Here is a 15,814-nt window from a genome sequence, read left to right as displayed (position 1 = left end):
GAGCAAGAATCAGACTGAGAGGTCAGAGCCGGAATCAGACTGAGAGGTCTGAGCCAGAATCAAACTGAGAAGTCAGAGCCGGAATCAGACTGAAAAGTCAGAGCCAGAATAAGACTGAGAAGTTAGAGCCAGAATCAGTATGACAGGTCAGAGCTGGAATCAGACTGAGAGGTCAGAGCCGGAATAAGACAAAGAGGTCAGAGCCGGAATAAGACTGTGAGGTCAGAGCCGGAATCAGACTGAGAGGTCAGAGCCGGAATCAGACTGAGAGGTCAGAGCAGGATTCAGACTGAGAGGTCAAAGCCGGAATCAGACAAAGAGGTCAGAGCCGGAATAAGACTGTGAGGTCAGAGCCGGAATAAGACTGAGAGGTCAGAGCCGGAATCAGACTGAGAAGTAAGAGCCAGAAACAGTACAAGAGGTCAGAGCCAGAATCATATTGAGGGGTCAGAGCCGGAATCAGACTGAGTGGTCAGAGCCAGAATCAGACTGAGAGGTCAGAGCCGGAATCAGTAGGAGAGGTCAGAGCCGGAATCAGACTCAGAGGTCAGAGCTGAAATCAGACTGAGAGGTCAGACCCGGAATCAGACTGAGAGGTCAGAGCCAGAATCAGACTGAGAGGTCAGAGTCGGAGTCAGACTGAGAGGTCAGAGCCAGAATCAGTATGAGAGGTCAGAGCCCGAATCAGACTGGGAGGTCAGAGCCAGAATCAGAATGAGAGGTCAAAGCCAGAATCAGAATGAGAGGTAAGAGCAAGAATCAGACTGAGAGGTCAGAGCCGGAATCAGACTGAGAGGTCTGAGCCAGAATCAAACTGAGAAGTCAGAGCCGGAATCAGACTGAAAAGTCAGAATCAGTATGAGAGGTCAGAGCCGGAATCAGACTGAGAGGTCAGAGCCAGAATCAGTACAAGAGGTCAGAGCCAGAATCATATTGAGGGGTCAGAGCCGGAATCAGACTGAGAGGTCAGAGCCGGAATCAGACTGAGATGTCAGAGCCAGAATCAGTACAAGAGGTCAGAGCCAGAATCAGAATGAGAGGTCAGAGCAAGAATATGACTGAGAGGTTAGAGCCGGAAACAGACTGAGAGGTCAGAGCCAGAATAAGACTGAGAGGTCAGAGCTGGAATCAGACAAAGAGGTCAGAGCCGGAATTAGACTGAGAGGTCAAAGTTGGAATCAGTAGGAGAGGTCAGAGCCGAAATTTAGACTAAGAGGTCAGAGCCGGAATCAGACTGAGAGGTCAGAGCCAGAATCAGACTGAGAAGTCAGAGCCAGAATCAGACTGAGAGGTTAGAGCCAGAATCAGACTAAGAGGTCAGAGCTGGAATCAGACTAAGAGGTCAGAGCTGGAATCAGACTAAGAGGTCAGAGCCGGATTGAGTAGGAGAGGTCAGAGCAGGAATCAGACTGAAAGGTCAGAACCAGAATCAGACTAAGAGGTCAGAGCCGAAATCAGACTGAGAGGTCAGAGCAGGAATCAGACTGAGAGGTCAAAGCCGGAATCAGACAAAGAGGTCAGACCCGGAATAAGACTGTGAGGTCAGAGCCGGAATAAGACTGTGAGGTCAGAGCCGGAATCAGACTGAGAAGTAAGAGCCAGAAACAGTACAAGAGGTCAGAGCCAGAATCATATTGAGGGGTCAGAGCCGGAATCAGACTGAGTGGTCAGAGCCAGAATCAGACTGAGAGGTCAGAGCCGGAATCAGTAGGAGAGGTCAGAGCCGGAATCAGACTCAGAGGTCAGAGCTGGAATCAGACTGAGAGGTCAGACCCGGAATCAGACTGAGAGGTCAGAGCCATAATCAGACTGAGAAGTCAGAGCCAGAATCAGACTAAGAAGTCAGAGCCGGAATCAGACTGAGAGGTCAGAGCCAGAATCAGACTGAGAAGTCAGAGCCAGAATCAGTATGAAAGGTTAGAGCTAGAATCAGACTGAGAGGTTAGAGCTGGAATAAGACTGAGAGGTCAGAGTCGGAGTCAGACTGAGAGGTCAGAGCCAGAATCAGTATGAGAGGTCAGAGCCCGAATCAGACTGAGAGGTCAGAGCCAGAATCAGAATGAGAGGTCAGAGCCAGAATCAGAATGAGAGGTAAGAGCAAGAATCAGACTGAGAGGTCAGAGCCGGAATCAGACTGAGAGGTCTGAGCCAGAATCAAACTGAGAAGTCAGAGCCGGAATCAGACTGAAAAGTCAGAGCCAGAATAAGACTGAGAAGTTAGAGCCAGAATCAGTATGACAGGTCAGAGCTGGAATCAGACTGAGAGGTCAGAGCCGGAATAAGACAAAGAGGTCAGAGCCGGAATAAGACTGTGAGGTCAGAGCCGGAATCAGACTGAGAGGTCAGAGCCGGAATCAGACTGAGAGGTCAGAGCAGGATTCAGACTGAGAGGTCAAAGCCGGAATCAGACAAAGAGGTCAGAGCCGGAATAAGACTGTGAGGTCAGAGCCGGAATAAGACTGAGAGGTCAGAGCCGGAATCAGACTGAGAAGTAAGAGCCAGAAACAGTACAAGAGGTCAGAGCCAGAATCATATTGAGGGGTCAGAGCCGGAATCAGACTGAGTGGTCAGAGCCAGAATCAGACTGAGAGGTCAGAGCCGGAATCAGTAGGAGAGGTCAGAGCCGGAATCAGACTCAGAGGTCAGAGCTGAAATCAGACTGAGAGGTCAGACCCGGAATCAGACTGAGAGGTCAGAGCCAGAATCAGACTGAGAGGTCAGAGTCGGAGTCAGACTGAGAGGTCAGAGCCAGAATCAGTATGAGAGGTCAGAGCCCGAATCAGACAGGGAGGTCAGAGCCAGAATCAGAATGAGAGGTCAAAGCCAGAATCAGAATGAGAGGTAAGAGCAAGAATCAGACTGAGAGGTCAGAGCCGGAATCAGACTGAGAGGTCTGAGCCAGAATCAAACTGAGAAGTCAGAGCCGGAATCAGACTGAAAAGTCAGAGCCAGAATAAGACTGAGAGGTTAGAGCCAGAATCAGTATGAGAGGTCAGAGACGGAATCAGACTGAGAGGTCAGAGCCAGAATCAGAATGAGAGGTCAGAGCCGGAAACAGACTGAGAGGTCAAAGCCAGAATCAGACTGAGAGGTCAGAGCCAGAATCAGAATGAGAGGTCAGAGCCGGAAACAGACTGAGAGGTCAAAGCCAGAATCAGACTGAGAGGTCAGGGCCGGAATCAGACTGAGAGGTCAAAACCAGAATCAGACTGAGAGGTAGGAGCTGGAATCAGACTAAGAGGTCAGAGCCGGAATCAGACTGAGAGGTCAGAGCCAGAATCAGAGTAAGAGGTCAGAGCCAGAATCAGACTGAGAGGTCAGAGCAAGAATCAGACTGAGAGGTCAGAGTCGGAATAAGTAGGAGAGGTCAGAGCCGGAATCAGACTGAGAGGTCAGAGCAAGAATCAGACTGAGAAGTCAGAGCCAGAATCAGTATGAGAGGTCAGAGCCAGAATTAGTATCAGAGGTCAGAGCCGGAATCAGACTGAGAGGTCAGAGCCGGAAACAGACTGAGAGGTCAGAGCCAAACTCAAACTGAGAGGTCAGAGCCAGAATCAGACTGAGAGGTCAGAGCCAGATTCAGACTGAAAGGTCAGAGTCGGAATCAGACTGAGAGGTCAGAGCCGGAATCAGACTGAGAGGTCAGAGCAGGAATCAGACTGAGAGGTCAAAGCCGGAATCAGACAAAGAGGTCAGAGCCGGAATAAGTCTGTGAGGTCAGAGCCGGAATCAGACTGAGAGGTCAGAGCCGGAATCAGACTGAGAGGTCAGAGCAGGAATCAGACTGAGAGGTCAAAGCCGGAATCAGACAAAGAGGTCAGAGCCGGAATAAGACTGTGAGGTCAGAGCCGGAATAAGACTGTGAGGTCAGAGCCGGAATCAGACTGAGAAGTAAGAGCCAGAAACAGTACAAGAGGTCAGAGCCAGAATCATATTGAGGGGTCAGAGCCGGAATCAGACTGAGTGGTCAGAGCCAGAATCAGACTGAGAGGTCAGAGCCGGAATCAGTAGGAGAGGTCAGAGCCGGAATCAGACTCAGAGGTCAGAGCTGGAATCAGACTGAGAGGTCAGACCCGGAATCAGACTGAGAGGTCAGAGCCAGAATCAGACTGAGAAGTCAGAGCCAGAATCAGACTAAGAAGTCAGAGCCGGAATCAGACTGAAAGGTCAGAGCCAGAATCAGACTGAGAAGTCAGAGCCAGAATCAGTATGAAAGGTTAGAGCTAGAATCAGACTGAGAGGTTAGAGCCGGAATAAGACTGAGAGGTCAGAGTCGGAGTCAGACTGAGAGGTCAGAGCCAGAATCAGTATGAGAGGTCAGAGCCCGAATCAGACTGAGAGGTCAGAGCCAGAATCAGAATGAGAGGTCAGAGCCAGAATCAGAATTAGAGGTAAGAGCAAGAATCAGACTGAGAGGTCAGAGCCGGAATCAGACTGAGAGGTCAGAGCCGGAATAAGACAAAGAGGTCAGAGCCGGAATAAGACTGTGAGGTCAGAGCCGGAATCAGACTGAGAGGTCAGAGCCGGAATCAGACTGAGAGGTCAGAGCAGGAATTAGACTGAGAGGTCAAAGCCGGAATCAGACAAAGAGGTCAGAGCCGGAATAAGACTGTGAGGTCAGAGCCGGAATAAGACTGTGAGGTCAGAGCCGGAATTAGACTGAGAAGTAAGAGTCAGAAACAGTACAAGAGGTCAGAGCCAGAATCATATTGAGGGGTCAGAGCCGGAATCAGACTGAGTGGTCAGAGCCAGAATCAGACTGACAGGTCAGAGCCGGAATCAGTAGAGACTCAGAGGTCAGAGCTGGAATCAGACTGAGAGGTCAGACCCGGAATCAGACTGAGAGGTCAGAGCCAGAATCAGACTGAGAAGTCAGAGCCAGAATCAGACGATGAAGTCAGAGCCAGAATCAGAATGAAAGGTTAGAGCTAGAATCAGACTGAGAGGTTAGAGCCGGAATAAGACTGAGAGGTCAGAGTCGGAGTCAGACTGAGAGGTCAGAGCCAGAATCAGTATGAGAGGTCAGAGCCCGAATCAGACTGAGAGGTCAGAGCCAGAATCAGAATGAGAGGTCAGAGCCAGAATCAGAATGAGAGGTCAGAGCAAGAATCAGACTGAGAGGTCAGAGCCGGAAACAGACTGAGAGGTCAGAGCCAGAATCAGACTGAGAAGTCAGAGCCGGAATCAGACTGAAAGGTCAGAGCTAGAATCAGACTGAGAGGTTACAGCCAGAATCAGTATGACAGGTCAGAGCTGGAATCAGACTGAGAGGTCAGAGTCGGAGTCAGACTGAGAGGTCAGAGCCAGAATCAGTATGAGAGGTCAGAGCCGGAAACAGACTGAGAGGTCAAAGCCAGAATCAGACTGAGAGGTCAGAGCCAGAATCAGACTAAGAGGTCTGAGCCAGAATCAGACTGAGAGGTCAGAGCAAGAATCAGACTGAGAGGTCAGAGTCGGAATAAGTAGGAGAGGTCAGAGCCGGAATCAGACTGAGAGGTCAGAGCCGAAATCAGACTGAGAGGTCAGAGCCGGAATCAGACTGAGAGGTCTGAGCCAGAATCAAACTGAGAAGTCAGAGCCGGAATCAGACTGAAAAGTCAGAGCCAGAATAAGACTGAGAGGTTAGAGCCAGAATCAGTATGACAGGTCAGAGCCGGAATAAGACTGAGAGGTCAGAGTCGGAGTCAGACTGAGAGGTCAGAGCCAGAATCAGTATGAGAGGTCAGAGACGGAATCAGACTGAGAGGTCAGAGCCAGAATCAGAATGAGAGGTCAGAGCCGGAAACAGACTGAGATGTCAGAGCCAGAATAAGTCAGAGAGGTCAGAGAAAGAATCAGTATAAGAGGTCAGAGCCAGAATCAGACTGAGAGGTCAGAGACGGAATCAGACTGAGAGGTCAGAGCCAGAATCAGAATGAGATCAGAGCCGGAAACAGACTGAGAGGTCAAAGCCAGAATCAGACTGAGAGGTCAGAGCCAGAATCAGACTGAGAGGTCAAAACCAGAATCAGACTGAGAGGTAGGAGCTGGAATCAGACTAAGAGGTCAGAGCCAGAATCAGACTAAGAGGTCAGAGCCAGAATCAGACTGAGAAGTCAGAGCAAGAATCAGACTGAGAGGTCAGAGTCGGAATCAGTAGGAGAGGTCAGAGCCAGAATCAGACTGAGAGGTCAGAGCCGAAATCAGACTGAGAGGTCAGAGCCGGAATCAGACTGAGAGGTCTAAACCAGAATCAAACTGAGAAGTCAGAGCCGGAATCAGACTGAAAAGTCAGAGCCAGAATAAGACTGAGAGGTTAGAGCCAGAATCAGTATGACAGATCAGAGCTGGAATCAGACTGAGAGGTCAGAGCCGGAATAAGACTGAGAGGTCAGATCCAGAATCAGTATGAGAGGTCAGAGACGGAATCAGACTGAGAGGTCAGAGCCAGAATCATATTGAGGGGTCAGAGCCGGAATCAGACTGAGAGGTCAGAGCCGGAATCAGACTGAGATGTCAGAGCCAGAATCAGTACAAGAGGTCAGAGCCAGAATCAGAATGAGAGGTCAGAGCCAGATTCAGACTGAAAGGTAAGAGCCGGAATCAGACTGAGAGTTCAAAGCCGGAATCAGCCTGAGAGGTTAGAGCCAGAATCAGTCAAAGCCGGAATCAGACTAAGAGGTCAGAGCTGGAATCAGACTGAGAGGTCAGAGCCAGATTTAGGCTGAGATGTCAGAGCCGAAATCAGACTGAGAGGTCAGAGCCAGAATCAGACTGAAAAGTCAGAGCCGGAATCAGACTGAAAGGTCAGAGCCAGAAACAGACTGAGAGGTTAGAGCCAGAATCAGTATGACAGGTCAGAGCTGGAATCAGACGGAGAGGTAAGAGCCAGAATCAGACTAAGAGGTCAGAGCTGGAATCAGACTGAGAGGTCAGAGCCAGATTTAGGCTGAGATGTCAGAGCCGAAATCAGACTGAGAGGTCAGAGCCAGAATCAGACTGAAAAGTCAGAGCCGGAATCAGACTGAAAGGTCAGAGCCAGAATCAGACTGAGAGGTCAGAGCTCGAATCAGTCTGAGAGGTCAGAGCCAGAATAAGAATGAGAAGTCAGAGCAAGAATCAGACTGAGAGGTCAGAGCCGGAAACAGACTGAGAGGTCAGAGCCAGAATCAGACTGAGAGGTCAAAACCAGAATCAGACTGAGAGGTCAGAGCTGGAATCAGACTAAGAGGTCAGACCCGGAATCAGGCTGAGAGGTCAGAGCCGGAATCAGACTGAGAAGTCAGAGCCAGAATCAGTATGAGAGGTCAGAGCCAGAATCCGGCTGAGAGGTCCGAGCCAGAATCAGTATGAGAAGTCAGAGCCGGAATCAGACTGAGAGGTCAGAGCCAGAATCAGTACAAGAGGTCAGAGCCAGAATCATATTGAGGGGTCAGAGCCGGAATCAGACTGAGAGGTCAGAGCCGGAATCAGACTGAGATGTCAGAGCCAGAATCAGTACAAGAGGTCAGAGCCAGAATCAGAATGAGAGGTCAGAGCAAGAATATGACTGAGAGGTTAGAGCCGGAAACAGACTGAGAGGTCAGAGCCAGAATAAGACTGAGAGGTCAGAGCTGGAATCAGACAAAGAGGTCAGAGCCGGAATTAGACTGAGAGGTCAAAGTTGGAATCAGTAGGAGAGGTCAGAGCCGAAATTTAGACTAAGAGGTCAGAGCCGGAATCAGACTGAGAGGTCAGAGCCAGAATCAGACTGAGAAGTCAGAGCCAGAATCAGACTGAGAGGTTAGAGCCAGAATCAGACTAAGAGGTCAGAGCTGGAATCAGACTAAGAGGTCAGAGCTGGAATCAGACTAAGAGGTCAGAGCCGGATTGAGTAGGAGAGGTCAGAGCAGGAATCAGACTGAAAGGTCAGAACCAGAATCAGACTAAGAGGTCAGAGCCGAAATCAGACTGAGAGGTCAGAGCAGGAATCAGACTGAGAGGTCAAAGCCGGAATCAGACAAAGAGGTCAGACCCGGAATAAGACTGTGAGGTCAGAGCCGGAATAAGACTGTGAGGTCAGAGCCGGAATCAGACTGAGAAGTAAGAGCCAGAAACAGTACAAGAGGTCAGAGCCAGAATCATATTGAGGGGTCAGAGCCGGAATCAGACTGAGTGGTCAGAGCCAGAATCAGACTGAGAGGTCAGAGCCGGAATCAGTAGGAGAGGTCAGAGCCGGAATCAGACTCAGAGGTCAGAGCTGGAATCAGACTGAGAGGTCAGACCCGGAATCAGACTGAGAGGTCAGAGCCATAATCAGACTGAGAAGTCAGAGCCAGAATCAGACTAAGAAGTCAGAGCCGGAATCAGACTGAGAGGTCAGAGCCAGAATCAGACTGAGAAGTCAGAGCCAGAATCAGTATGAAAGGTTAGAGCTAGAATCAGACTGAGAGGTTAGAGCTGGAATAAGACTGAGAGGTCAGAGTCGGAGTCAGACTGAGAGGTCAGAGCCAGAATCAGTATGAGAGGTCAGAGCCCGAATCAGACTGAGAGGTCAGAGCCAGAATCAGAATGAGAGGTCAGAGCCAGAATCAGAATGAGAGGTAAGAGCAAGAATCAGACTGAGAGGTCAGAGCCGGAATCAGACTGAGAGGTCTGAGCCAGAATCAAACTGAGAAGTCAGAGCCGGAATCAGACTGAAAAGTCAGAGCCAGAATAAGACTGAGAAGTTAGAGCCAGAATCAGTATGACAGGTCAGAGCTGGAATCAGACTGAGAGGTCAGAGCCGGAATAAGACAAAGAGGTCAGAGCCGGAATAAGACTGTGAGGTCAGAGCCGGAATCAGACTGAGAGGTCAGAGCCGGAATCAGACTGAGAGGTCAGAGCAGGATTCAGACTGAGAGGTCAAAGCCGGAATCAGACAAAGAGGTCAGAGCCGGAATAAGACTGTGAGGTCAGAGCCGGAATAAGACTGAGAGGTCAGAGCCGGAATCAGACTGAGAAGTAAGAGCCAGAAACAGTACAAGAGGTCAGAGCCAGAATCATATTGAGGGGTCAGAGCCGGAATCAGACTGAGTGGTCAGAGCCAGAATCAGACTGAGAGGTCAGAGCCGGAATCAGTAGGAGAGGTCAGAGCCGGAATCAGACTCAGAGGTCAGAGCTGAAATCAGACTGAGAGGTCAGACCCGGAATCAGACTGAGAGGTCAGAGCCAGAATCAGACTGAGAGGTCAGAGTCGGAGTCAGACTGAGAGGTCAGAGCCAGAATCAGTATGAGAGGTCAGAGCCCGAATCAGACTGGGAGGTCAGAGCCAGAATCAGAATGAGAGGTCAAAGCCAGAATCAGAATGAGAGGTAAGAGCAAGAATCAGACTGAGAGGTCAGAGCCGGAATCAGACTGAGAGGTCTGAGCCAGAATCAAACTGAGAAGTCAGAGCCGGAATCAGACTGAAAAGTCAGAGCCAGAATAAGACTGAGAGGTTAGAGCCAGAATCAGTATGAGAGGTCAGAGACGGAATCAGACTGAGAGGTCAGAGCCAGAATCAGAATGAGAGGTCAGAGCCGGAAACAGACTGAGAGGTCAAAGCCAGAATCAGACTGAGAGGTCAGAGCCAGAATCAGAATGAGAGGTCAGAGCCGGAAACAGACTGAGAGGTCAAAGCCAGAATCAGACTGAGAGGTCAGGGCCGGAATCAGACTGAGAGGTCAAAACCAGAATCAGACTGAGAGGTAGGAGCTGGAATCAGACTAAGAGGTCAGAGCCGGAATCAGACTGAGAGGTCAGAGCCAGAATCAGAGTAAGAGGTCAGAGCCAGAATCAGACTGAGAGGTCAGAGCAAGAATCAGACTGAGAGGTCAGAGTCGGAATAAGTAGGAGAGGTCAGAGCCGGAATCAGACTGAGAGGTCAGAGCAAGAATCAGACTGAGAAGTCAGAGCCAGAATCAGTATGAGAGGTCAGAGCCAGAATTAGTATCAGAGGTCAGAGCCGGAATCAGACTGAGAGGTCAGAGCCGGAAACAGACTGAGAGGTCAGAGCCAAACTCAAACTGAGAGGTCAGAGCCAGAATCAGACTGAGAGGTCAGAGCCAGATTCAGACTGAAAGGTCAGAGTCGGAATCAGACTGAGAGGTCAGAGCCGGAATCAGACTGAGAGGTCAGAGCAGGAATCAGACTGAGAGGTCAAAGCCGGAATCAGACAAAGAGGTCAGAGCCGGAATAAGTCTGTGAGGTCAGAGCCGGAATCAGACTGAGAGGTCAGAGCCGGAATCAGACTGAGAGGTCAGAGCAGGAATCAGACTGAGAGGTCAAAGCCGGAATCAGACAAAGAGGTCAGAGCCGGAATAAGACTGTGAGGTCAGAGCCGGAATAAGACTGTGAGGTCAGAGCCGGAATCAGACTGAGAAGTAAGAGCCAGAAACAGTACAAGAGGTCAGAGCCAGAATCATATTGAGGGGTCAGAGCCGGAATCAGACTGAGTGGTCAGAGCCAGAATCAGACTGAGAGGTCAGAGCCGGAATCAGTAGGAGAGGTCAGAGCCGGAATCAGACTCAGAGGTCAGAGCTGGAATCAGACTGAGAGGTCAGACCCGGAATCAGACTGAGAGGTCAGAGCCAGAATCAGACTGAGAAGTCAGAGCCAGAATCAGACTAAGAAGTCAGAGCCGGAATCAGACTGAAAGGTCAGAGCCAGAATCAGACTGAGAAGTCAGAGCCAGAATCAGTATGAAAGGTTAGAGCTAGAATCAGACTGAGAGGTTAGAGCCGGAATAAGACTGAGAGGTCAGAGTCGGAGTCAGACTGAGAGGTCAGAGCCAGAATCAGTATGAGAGGTCAGAGCCCGAATCAGACTGAGAGGTCAGAGCCAGAATCAGAATGAGAGGTCAGAGCCAGAATCAGAATTAGAGGTAAGAGCAAGAATCAGACTGAGAGGTCAGAGCCGGAATCAGACTGAGAGGTCTGAGCCAGAATCAAACTGAGAAGTCAGAGCCGGAATCAGACTGAAAAGTCAGAGCCAGAATAAGACTGAGAGGTTAGAGCCACAATCAGTATGACAGGTCAGAGCTGGATTCAGACTGAGAGGTCAGAGCCGGAATAAGACAAAGAGGTCAGAGCCGGAATAAGACTGTGAGGTCAGAGCCGGAATCAGACTGAGAGGTCAGAGCCGGAATCAGACTGAGAGGTCAGAGCAGGAATTAGACTGAGAGGTCAAAGCCGGAATCAGACAAAGAGGTCAGAGCCGGAATAAGACTGTGAGGTCAGAGCCGGAATAAGACTGTGAGGTCAGAGCCGGAATCAGACTGAGAAGTAAGAGTCAGAAACAGTACAAGAGGTCAGAGCCAGAATCATATTGAGGGGTCAGAGCCGGAATCAGACTGAGTGGTCAGAGCCAGAATCAGACTGACAGGTCAGAGCCGGAATCAGTAGGAGAGGTCAGAGCCGGAATCAGACTCAGAGGTCAGAGCTGGAATCAGACTGAGAGGTCAGACCCGGAATCAGACTGAGAGGTCAGAGCCAGAATCAGACTGAGAAGTCAGAGCCAGAATCAGACGATGAAGTCAGAGCCAGAATCAGAATGAAAGGTTAGAGCTAGAATCAGACTGAGAGGTTAGAGCCGGAATAAGACTGAGAGGTCAGAGTCGGAGTCAGACTGAGAGGTCAGAGCCAGAATCAGTATGAGAGGTCAGAGCCCGAATCAGACTGAGAGGTCAGAGCCAGAATCAGAATGAGAGGTCAGAGCCAGAATCAGAATGAGAGGTCAGAGCAAGAATCAGACTGAGAGGTCAGAGCCGGAAACAGACTGAGAGGTCAGAGCCAGAATCAGACTGAGAAGTCAGAGCCGGAATCAGACTGAAAGGTCAGAGCTAGAATCAGACTGAGAGGTTACAGCCAGAATCAGTATGACAGGTCAGAGCTGGAATCAGACTGAGAGGTCAGAGTCGGAGTCAGACTGAGAGGTCAGAGCCAGAATCAGTATGAGAGGTCAGAGCCGGAAACAGACTGAGAGGTCAAAGCCAGAATCAGACTGAGAGGTCAGAGCCAGAATCAGACTAAGAGGTCTGAGCCAGAATCAGACTGAGAGGTCAGAGCAAGAATCAGACTGAGAGGTCAGAGTCGGAATAAGTAGGAGAGGTCAGAGCCGGAATCAGACTGAGAGGTCAGAGCCGAAATCAGACTGAGAGGTCAGAGCCGGAATCAGACTGAGAGGTCTGAGCCAGAATCAAACTGAGAAGTCAGAGCCGGAATCAGACTGAAAAGTCAGAGCCAGAATAAGACTGAGAGGTTAGAGCCAGAATCAGTATGACAGGTCAGAGCCGGAATAAGACTGAGAGGTCAGAGTCGGAGTCAGACTGAGAGGTCAGAGCCAGAATCAGTATGAGAGGTCAGAGACGGAATCAGACTGAGAGGTCAGAGCCAGAATCAGAATGAGAGGTCAGAGCCGGAAACAGACTGAGATGTCAGAGCCAGAATAAGTCAGAGAGGTCAGAGAAAGAATCAGTATAAGAGGTCAGAGCCAGAATCAGACTGAGAGGTCAGAGACGGAATCAGACTGAGAGGTCAGAGCCAGAATCAGAATGAGATCAGAGCCGGAAACAGACTGAGAGGTCAAAGCCAGAATCAGACTGAGAGGTCAGAGCCAGAATCAGACTGAGAGGTCAAAACCAGAATCAGACTGAGAGGTAGGAGCTGGAATCAGACTAAGAGGTCAGAGCCAGAATCAGACTAAGAGGTCAGAGCCAGAATCAGACTGAGAAGTCAGAGCAAGAATCAGACTGAGAGGTCAGAGTCGGAATCAGTAGGAGAGGTCAGAGCCAGAATCAGACTGAGAGGTCAGAGCCGAAATCAGACTGAGAGGTCAGAGCCGGAATAAGACTGAGAGGTCTAAACCAGAATCAAACTGAGAAGTCAGAGCCGGAATCAGACTGAAAAGTCAGAGCCAGAATAAGACTGAGAGGTTAGAGCCAGAATCAGTATGACAGATCAGAGCTGGAATCAGACTGAGAGGTCAGAGCCGGAATAAGACTGAGAGGTCAGATCCAGAATCAGTATGAGAGGTCAGAGACGGAATCAGACTGAGAGGTCAGAGCCAGAATCATATTGAGGGGTCAGAGCCGGAATCAGACTGAGAGGTCAGAGCCGGAATCAGACTGAGATGTCAGAGCCAGAATCAGTACAAGAGGTCAGAGCCAGAATCAGAATGAGAGGTCAGAGCCAGATTCAGACTGAAAGGTAAGAGCCGGAATCAGACTGAGAATTCAAAGCCGGAATCAGCCTGAGAGGTTAGAGCCAGAATCAGTCAAAGCCGGAATCAGACTAAGAGGTCAGAGCTGGAATCAGACTGAGAGGTCAGAGCCAGATTTAGGCTGAGATGTCAGAGCCGAAATCAGACTGAGAGGTCAGAGCCAGAATCAGACTGAAAAGTCAGAGCCGGAATCAGACTGAAAGGTCAGAGCCAGAAACAGACTGAGAGGTTAGAGCCAGAATCAGTATGACAGGTCAGAGCTGGAATCAGACGGAGAGGTAAGAGCCAGAATCAGACTAAGAGGTCAGAGCTGGAATCAGACTGAGAGGTCAGAGCCAGATTTAGGCTGAGATGTCAGAGCCGAAATCAGACTGAGAGGTCAGAGCCAGAATCAGACTGAAAAGTCAGAGCCGGAATCAGACTGAGAGGTCAGAGCCAGAATCAGTATGAGAGGTCAGAGCCCGAATCAGACTGAGAGGTCAGAGCCAGAATAAGAATGAGAAGTCAGAGCAAGAATCAGACTGAGAGGTCAGAGCCGGAAACAGACTGAGAGGTCAGAGCCAGAATCAGACTGAGAGGTCAAAACCAGAATCAGACTGAGAGGTCAGAGCTGGAATCAGACTAAGAGGTCAGACCCGGAATCAGGCTGAGAGGTCAGAGCCGGAATCAGACTGAGAAGTCAGAGCCAGAATCAGTATGAGAGGTCAGAGCCAGAATCCGGCTGAGAGGTCCGAGCCAGAATCAGTATGAGAGGTCAGAGCCGGAATCAGACTGAGAGGTCAGAGCCAGAATCAGTACAAGAGGTCAGAGCCAGAATCATATTGAGGGGTCAGAGCCGGAATCAGACTGAGAGGTCAGAGCCGGAATCAGACTGAGATGTCAGAGCCAGAATCAGTACAAGAGGTCAGAGCCAGAATCAGAATGAGAGGTCAGAGCAAGAATATGACTGAGAGGTTAGAGCCGGAAACAGACTGAGAGGTCAGAGCCAGAATAAGACTGAGAGGTCAGAGCTGGAATCAGACAAAGAGGTCAGAGCCGGAATTAGACTGAGAGGTCAAAGTTGGAATCAGTAGGAGAGGTCAGAGCCGAAATTTAGACTAAGAGGTCAGAGCCGGAATCAGACTGAGAGGTCAGAGCCAGAATCAGACTGAGAAGTCAGAGCCAGAATCAGACTGAGAGGTTAGAGCCAGAATCAGACTAAGAGGTCAGAGCTGGAATCAGACTAAGAGGTCAGAGCTGGAATCAGACTAAGAGGTCAGAGCCGGATTGAGTAGGAGAGGTCAGAGCAGGAATCAGACTGAGAGGTCAGAACCAGAATCAGACTAAGAGGTCAGAGCCGGAATCAGACTGAGAGGTCAGAGCAAGAATCAGACCGAGAAGTCAGAGCCAGAATCAGTATGACAGGTCAGAGCCGGAATCAGACTGAGAGGTCAGAGCCGGAAACAGACTGAGAGGTCAGAGCCAGAATGAGACAGAGAGGTCAGAGAAAGAATCAGACTGAGAGGTCAGAGCCGGAATCAGACTGAGAGGTCAGAGCCAGAATGAGACTGAGAGGTCAGAGCCAGAATCAGACTGAGAGGTCAGAGCCGGAATAAGTGTGAGAGATCAGAGCCGGAATCAGACTGAGAGGTCAGAGCCAAAATCAGACTGAGAAGTCAGAGACAATATCAGACTGAGAGGTTAGAGCCAGAATCAGTATGACTGGTCAGAGTCGGAATCAGACTGAGAGGACAGAGCCAGAATCAGACTAAGAGGTCAGAGCTGGAATCAGACTAAGTGGTCAGAGCCGGAATCAGTAGGAGAGGTCAGAGCCGTAATCAGTCGGAGAGTTCAGAGCCGGAATCAGACTGAGAGGTCAGAGTCGGAATCAGACTGAGAGGTCAGAGCCGGAATCAGACTGAGAGGTCAGAGCCGGAATCAGACTGAGAGGTCAGAGCCGGAATCAGACTGAGAGGTCAGAGCAAGAATCAGTATGAGAGGTCAGAGCCAGAATCAGTATGAGAGGTCAGAACCGGAATCAGACTGAGAGTTCAGAGCTGGAATCAGACTGAGAGGTCAGAGCAAGAATCAGTATGAGAGGTCAGAGCCAGAATCAGACTGAGAGGTCAGGGCAAGAATCAGACTGAGAAGTCCGTGCCAGAATCAGAATGAGAGGTCAGAGCCAGAATCAGGCTGAGAGGTCCTTGCCAGAATCAGTATGAGAGGTCAGAGTCGGAATCAGACTGGGAGATCAGAGCCGGAATCAGACTGAGAGGTCAGAGCCGGAATCAGACTGAGAGGTCAGAGCCGGAATCAGACTGAGAGGTCAGAGCCAGAATCAGACGGAGAGGTCAGAGCCAGAACAAGACTGAGAGGTCAGAGCCAGAACAAGACTGAGAGGTCAGAGCCAGAATCAGACTGAGAGGTTAGAGCCAGAATAAGTATGATAGGTCAGAGCTGGAATCAGACTGAGAGGTCAGAGCCTGAACAAGACCGAGAGGTAAGAGCCGGAATCAGACTGAGAGGTCAGGGCTTGAAACAGATTGATAGGTCAGAGCCAGAATCAGACTGAGAGGTTAGAGCCAGAATCAGAATGAGAGGTCAGAGTCGGAATCAGACTGGGAGATCAGAGCCGGAA

Source organism: Leptodactylus fuscus, chromosome 10 (assembly GCF_031893055.1).
Source record: "Leptodactylus fuscus isolate aLepFus1 chromosome 10, aLepFus1.hap2, whole genome shotgun sequence".
NCBI classification, from domain to species: Eukaryota; Metazoa; Chordata; class Amphibia; order Anura; family Leptodactylidae; genus Leptodactylus; species Leptodactylus fuscus.
This window is presented reverse-complemented; position numbering follows the sequence as displayed.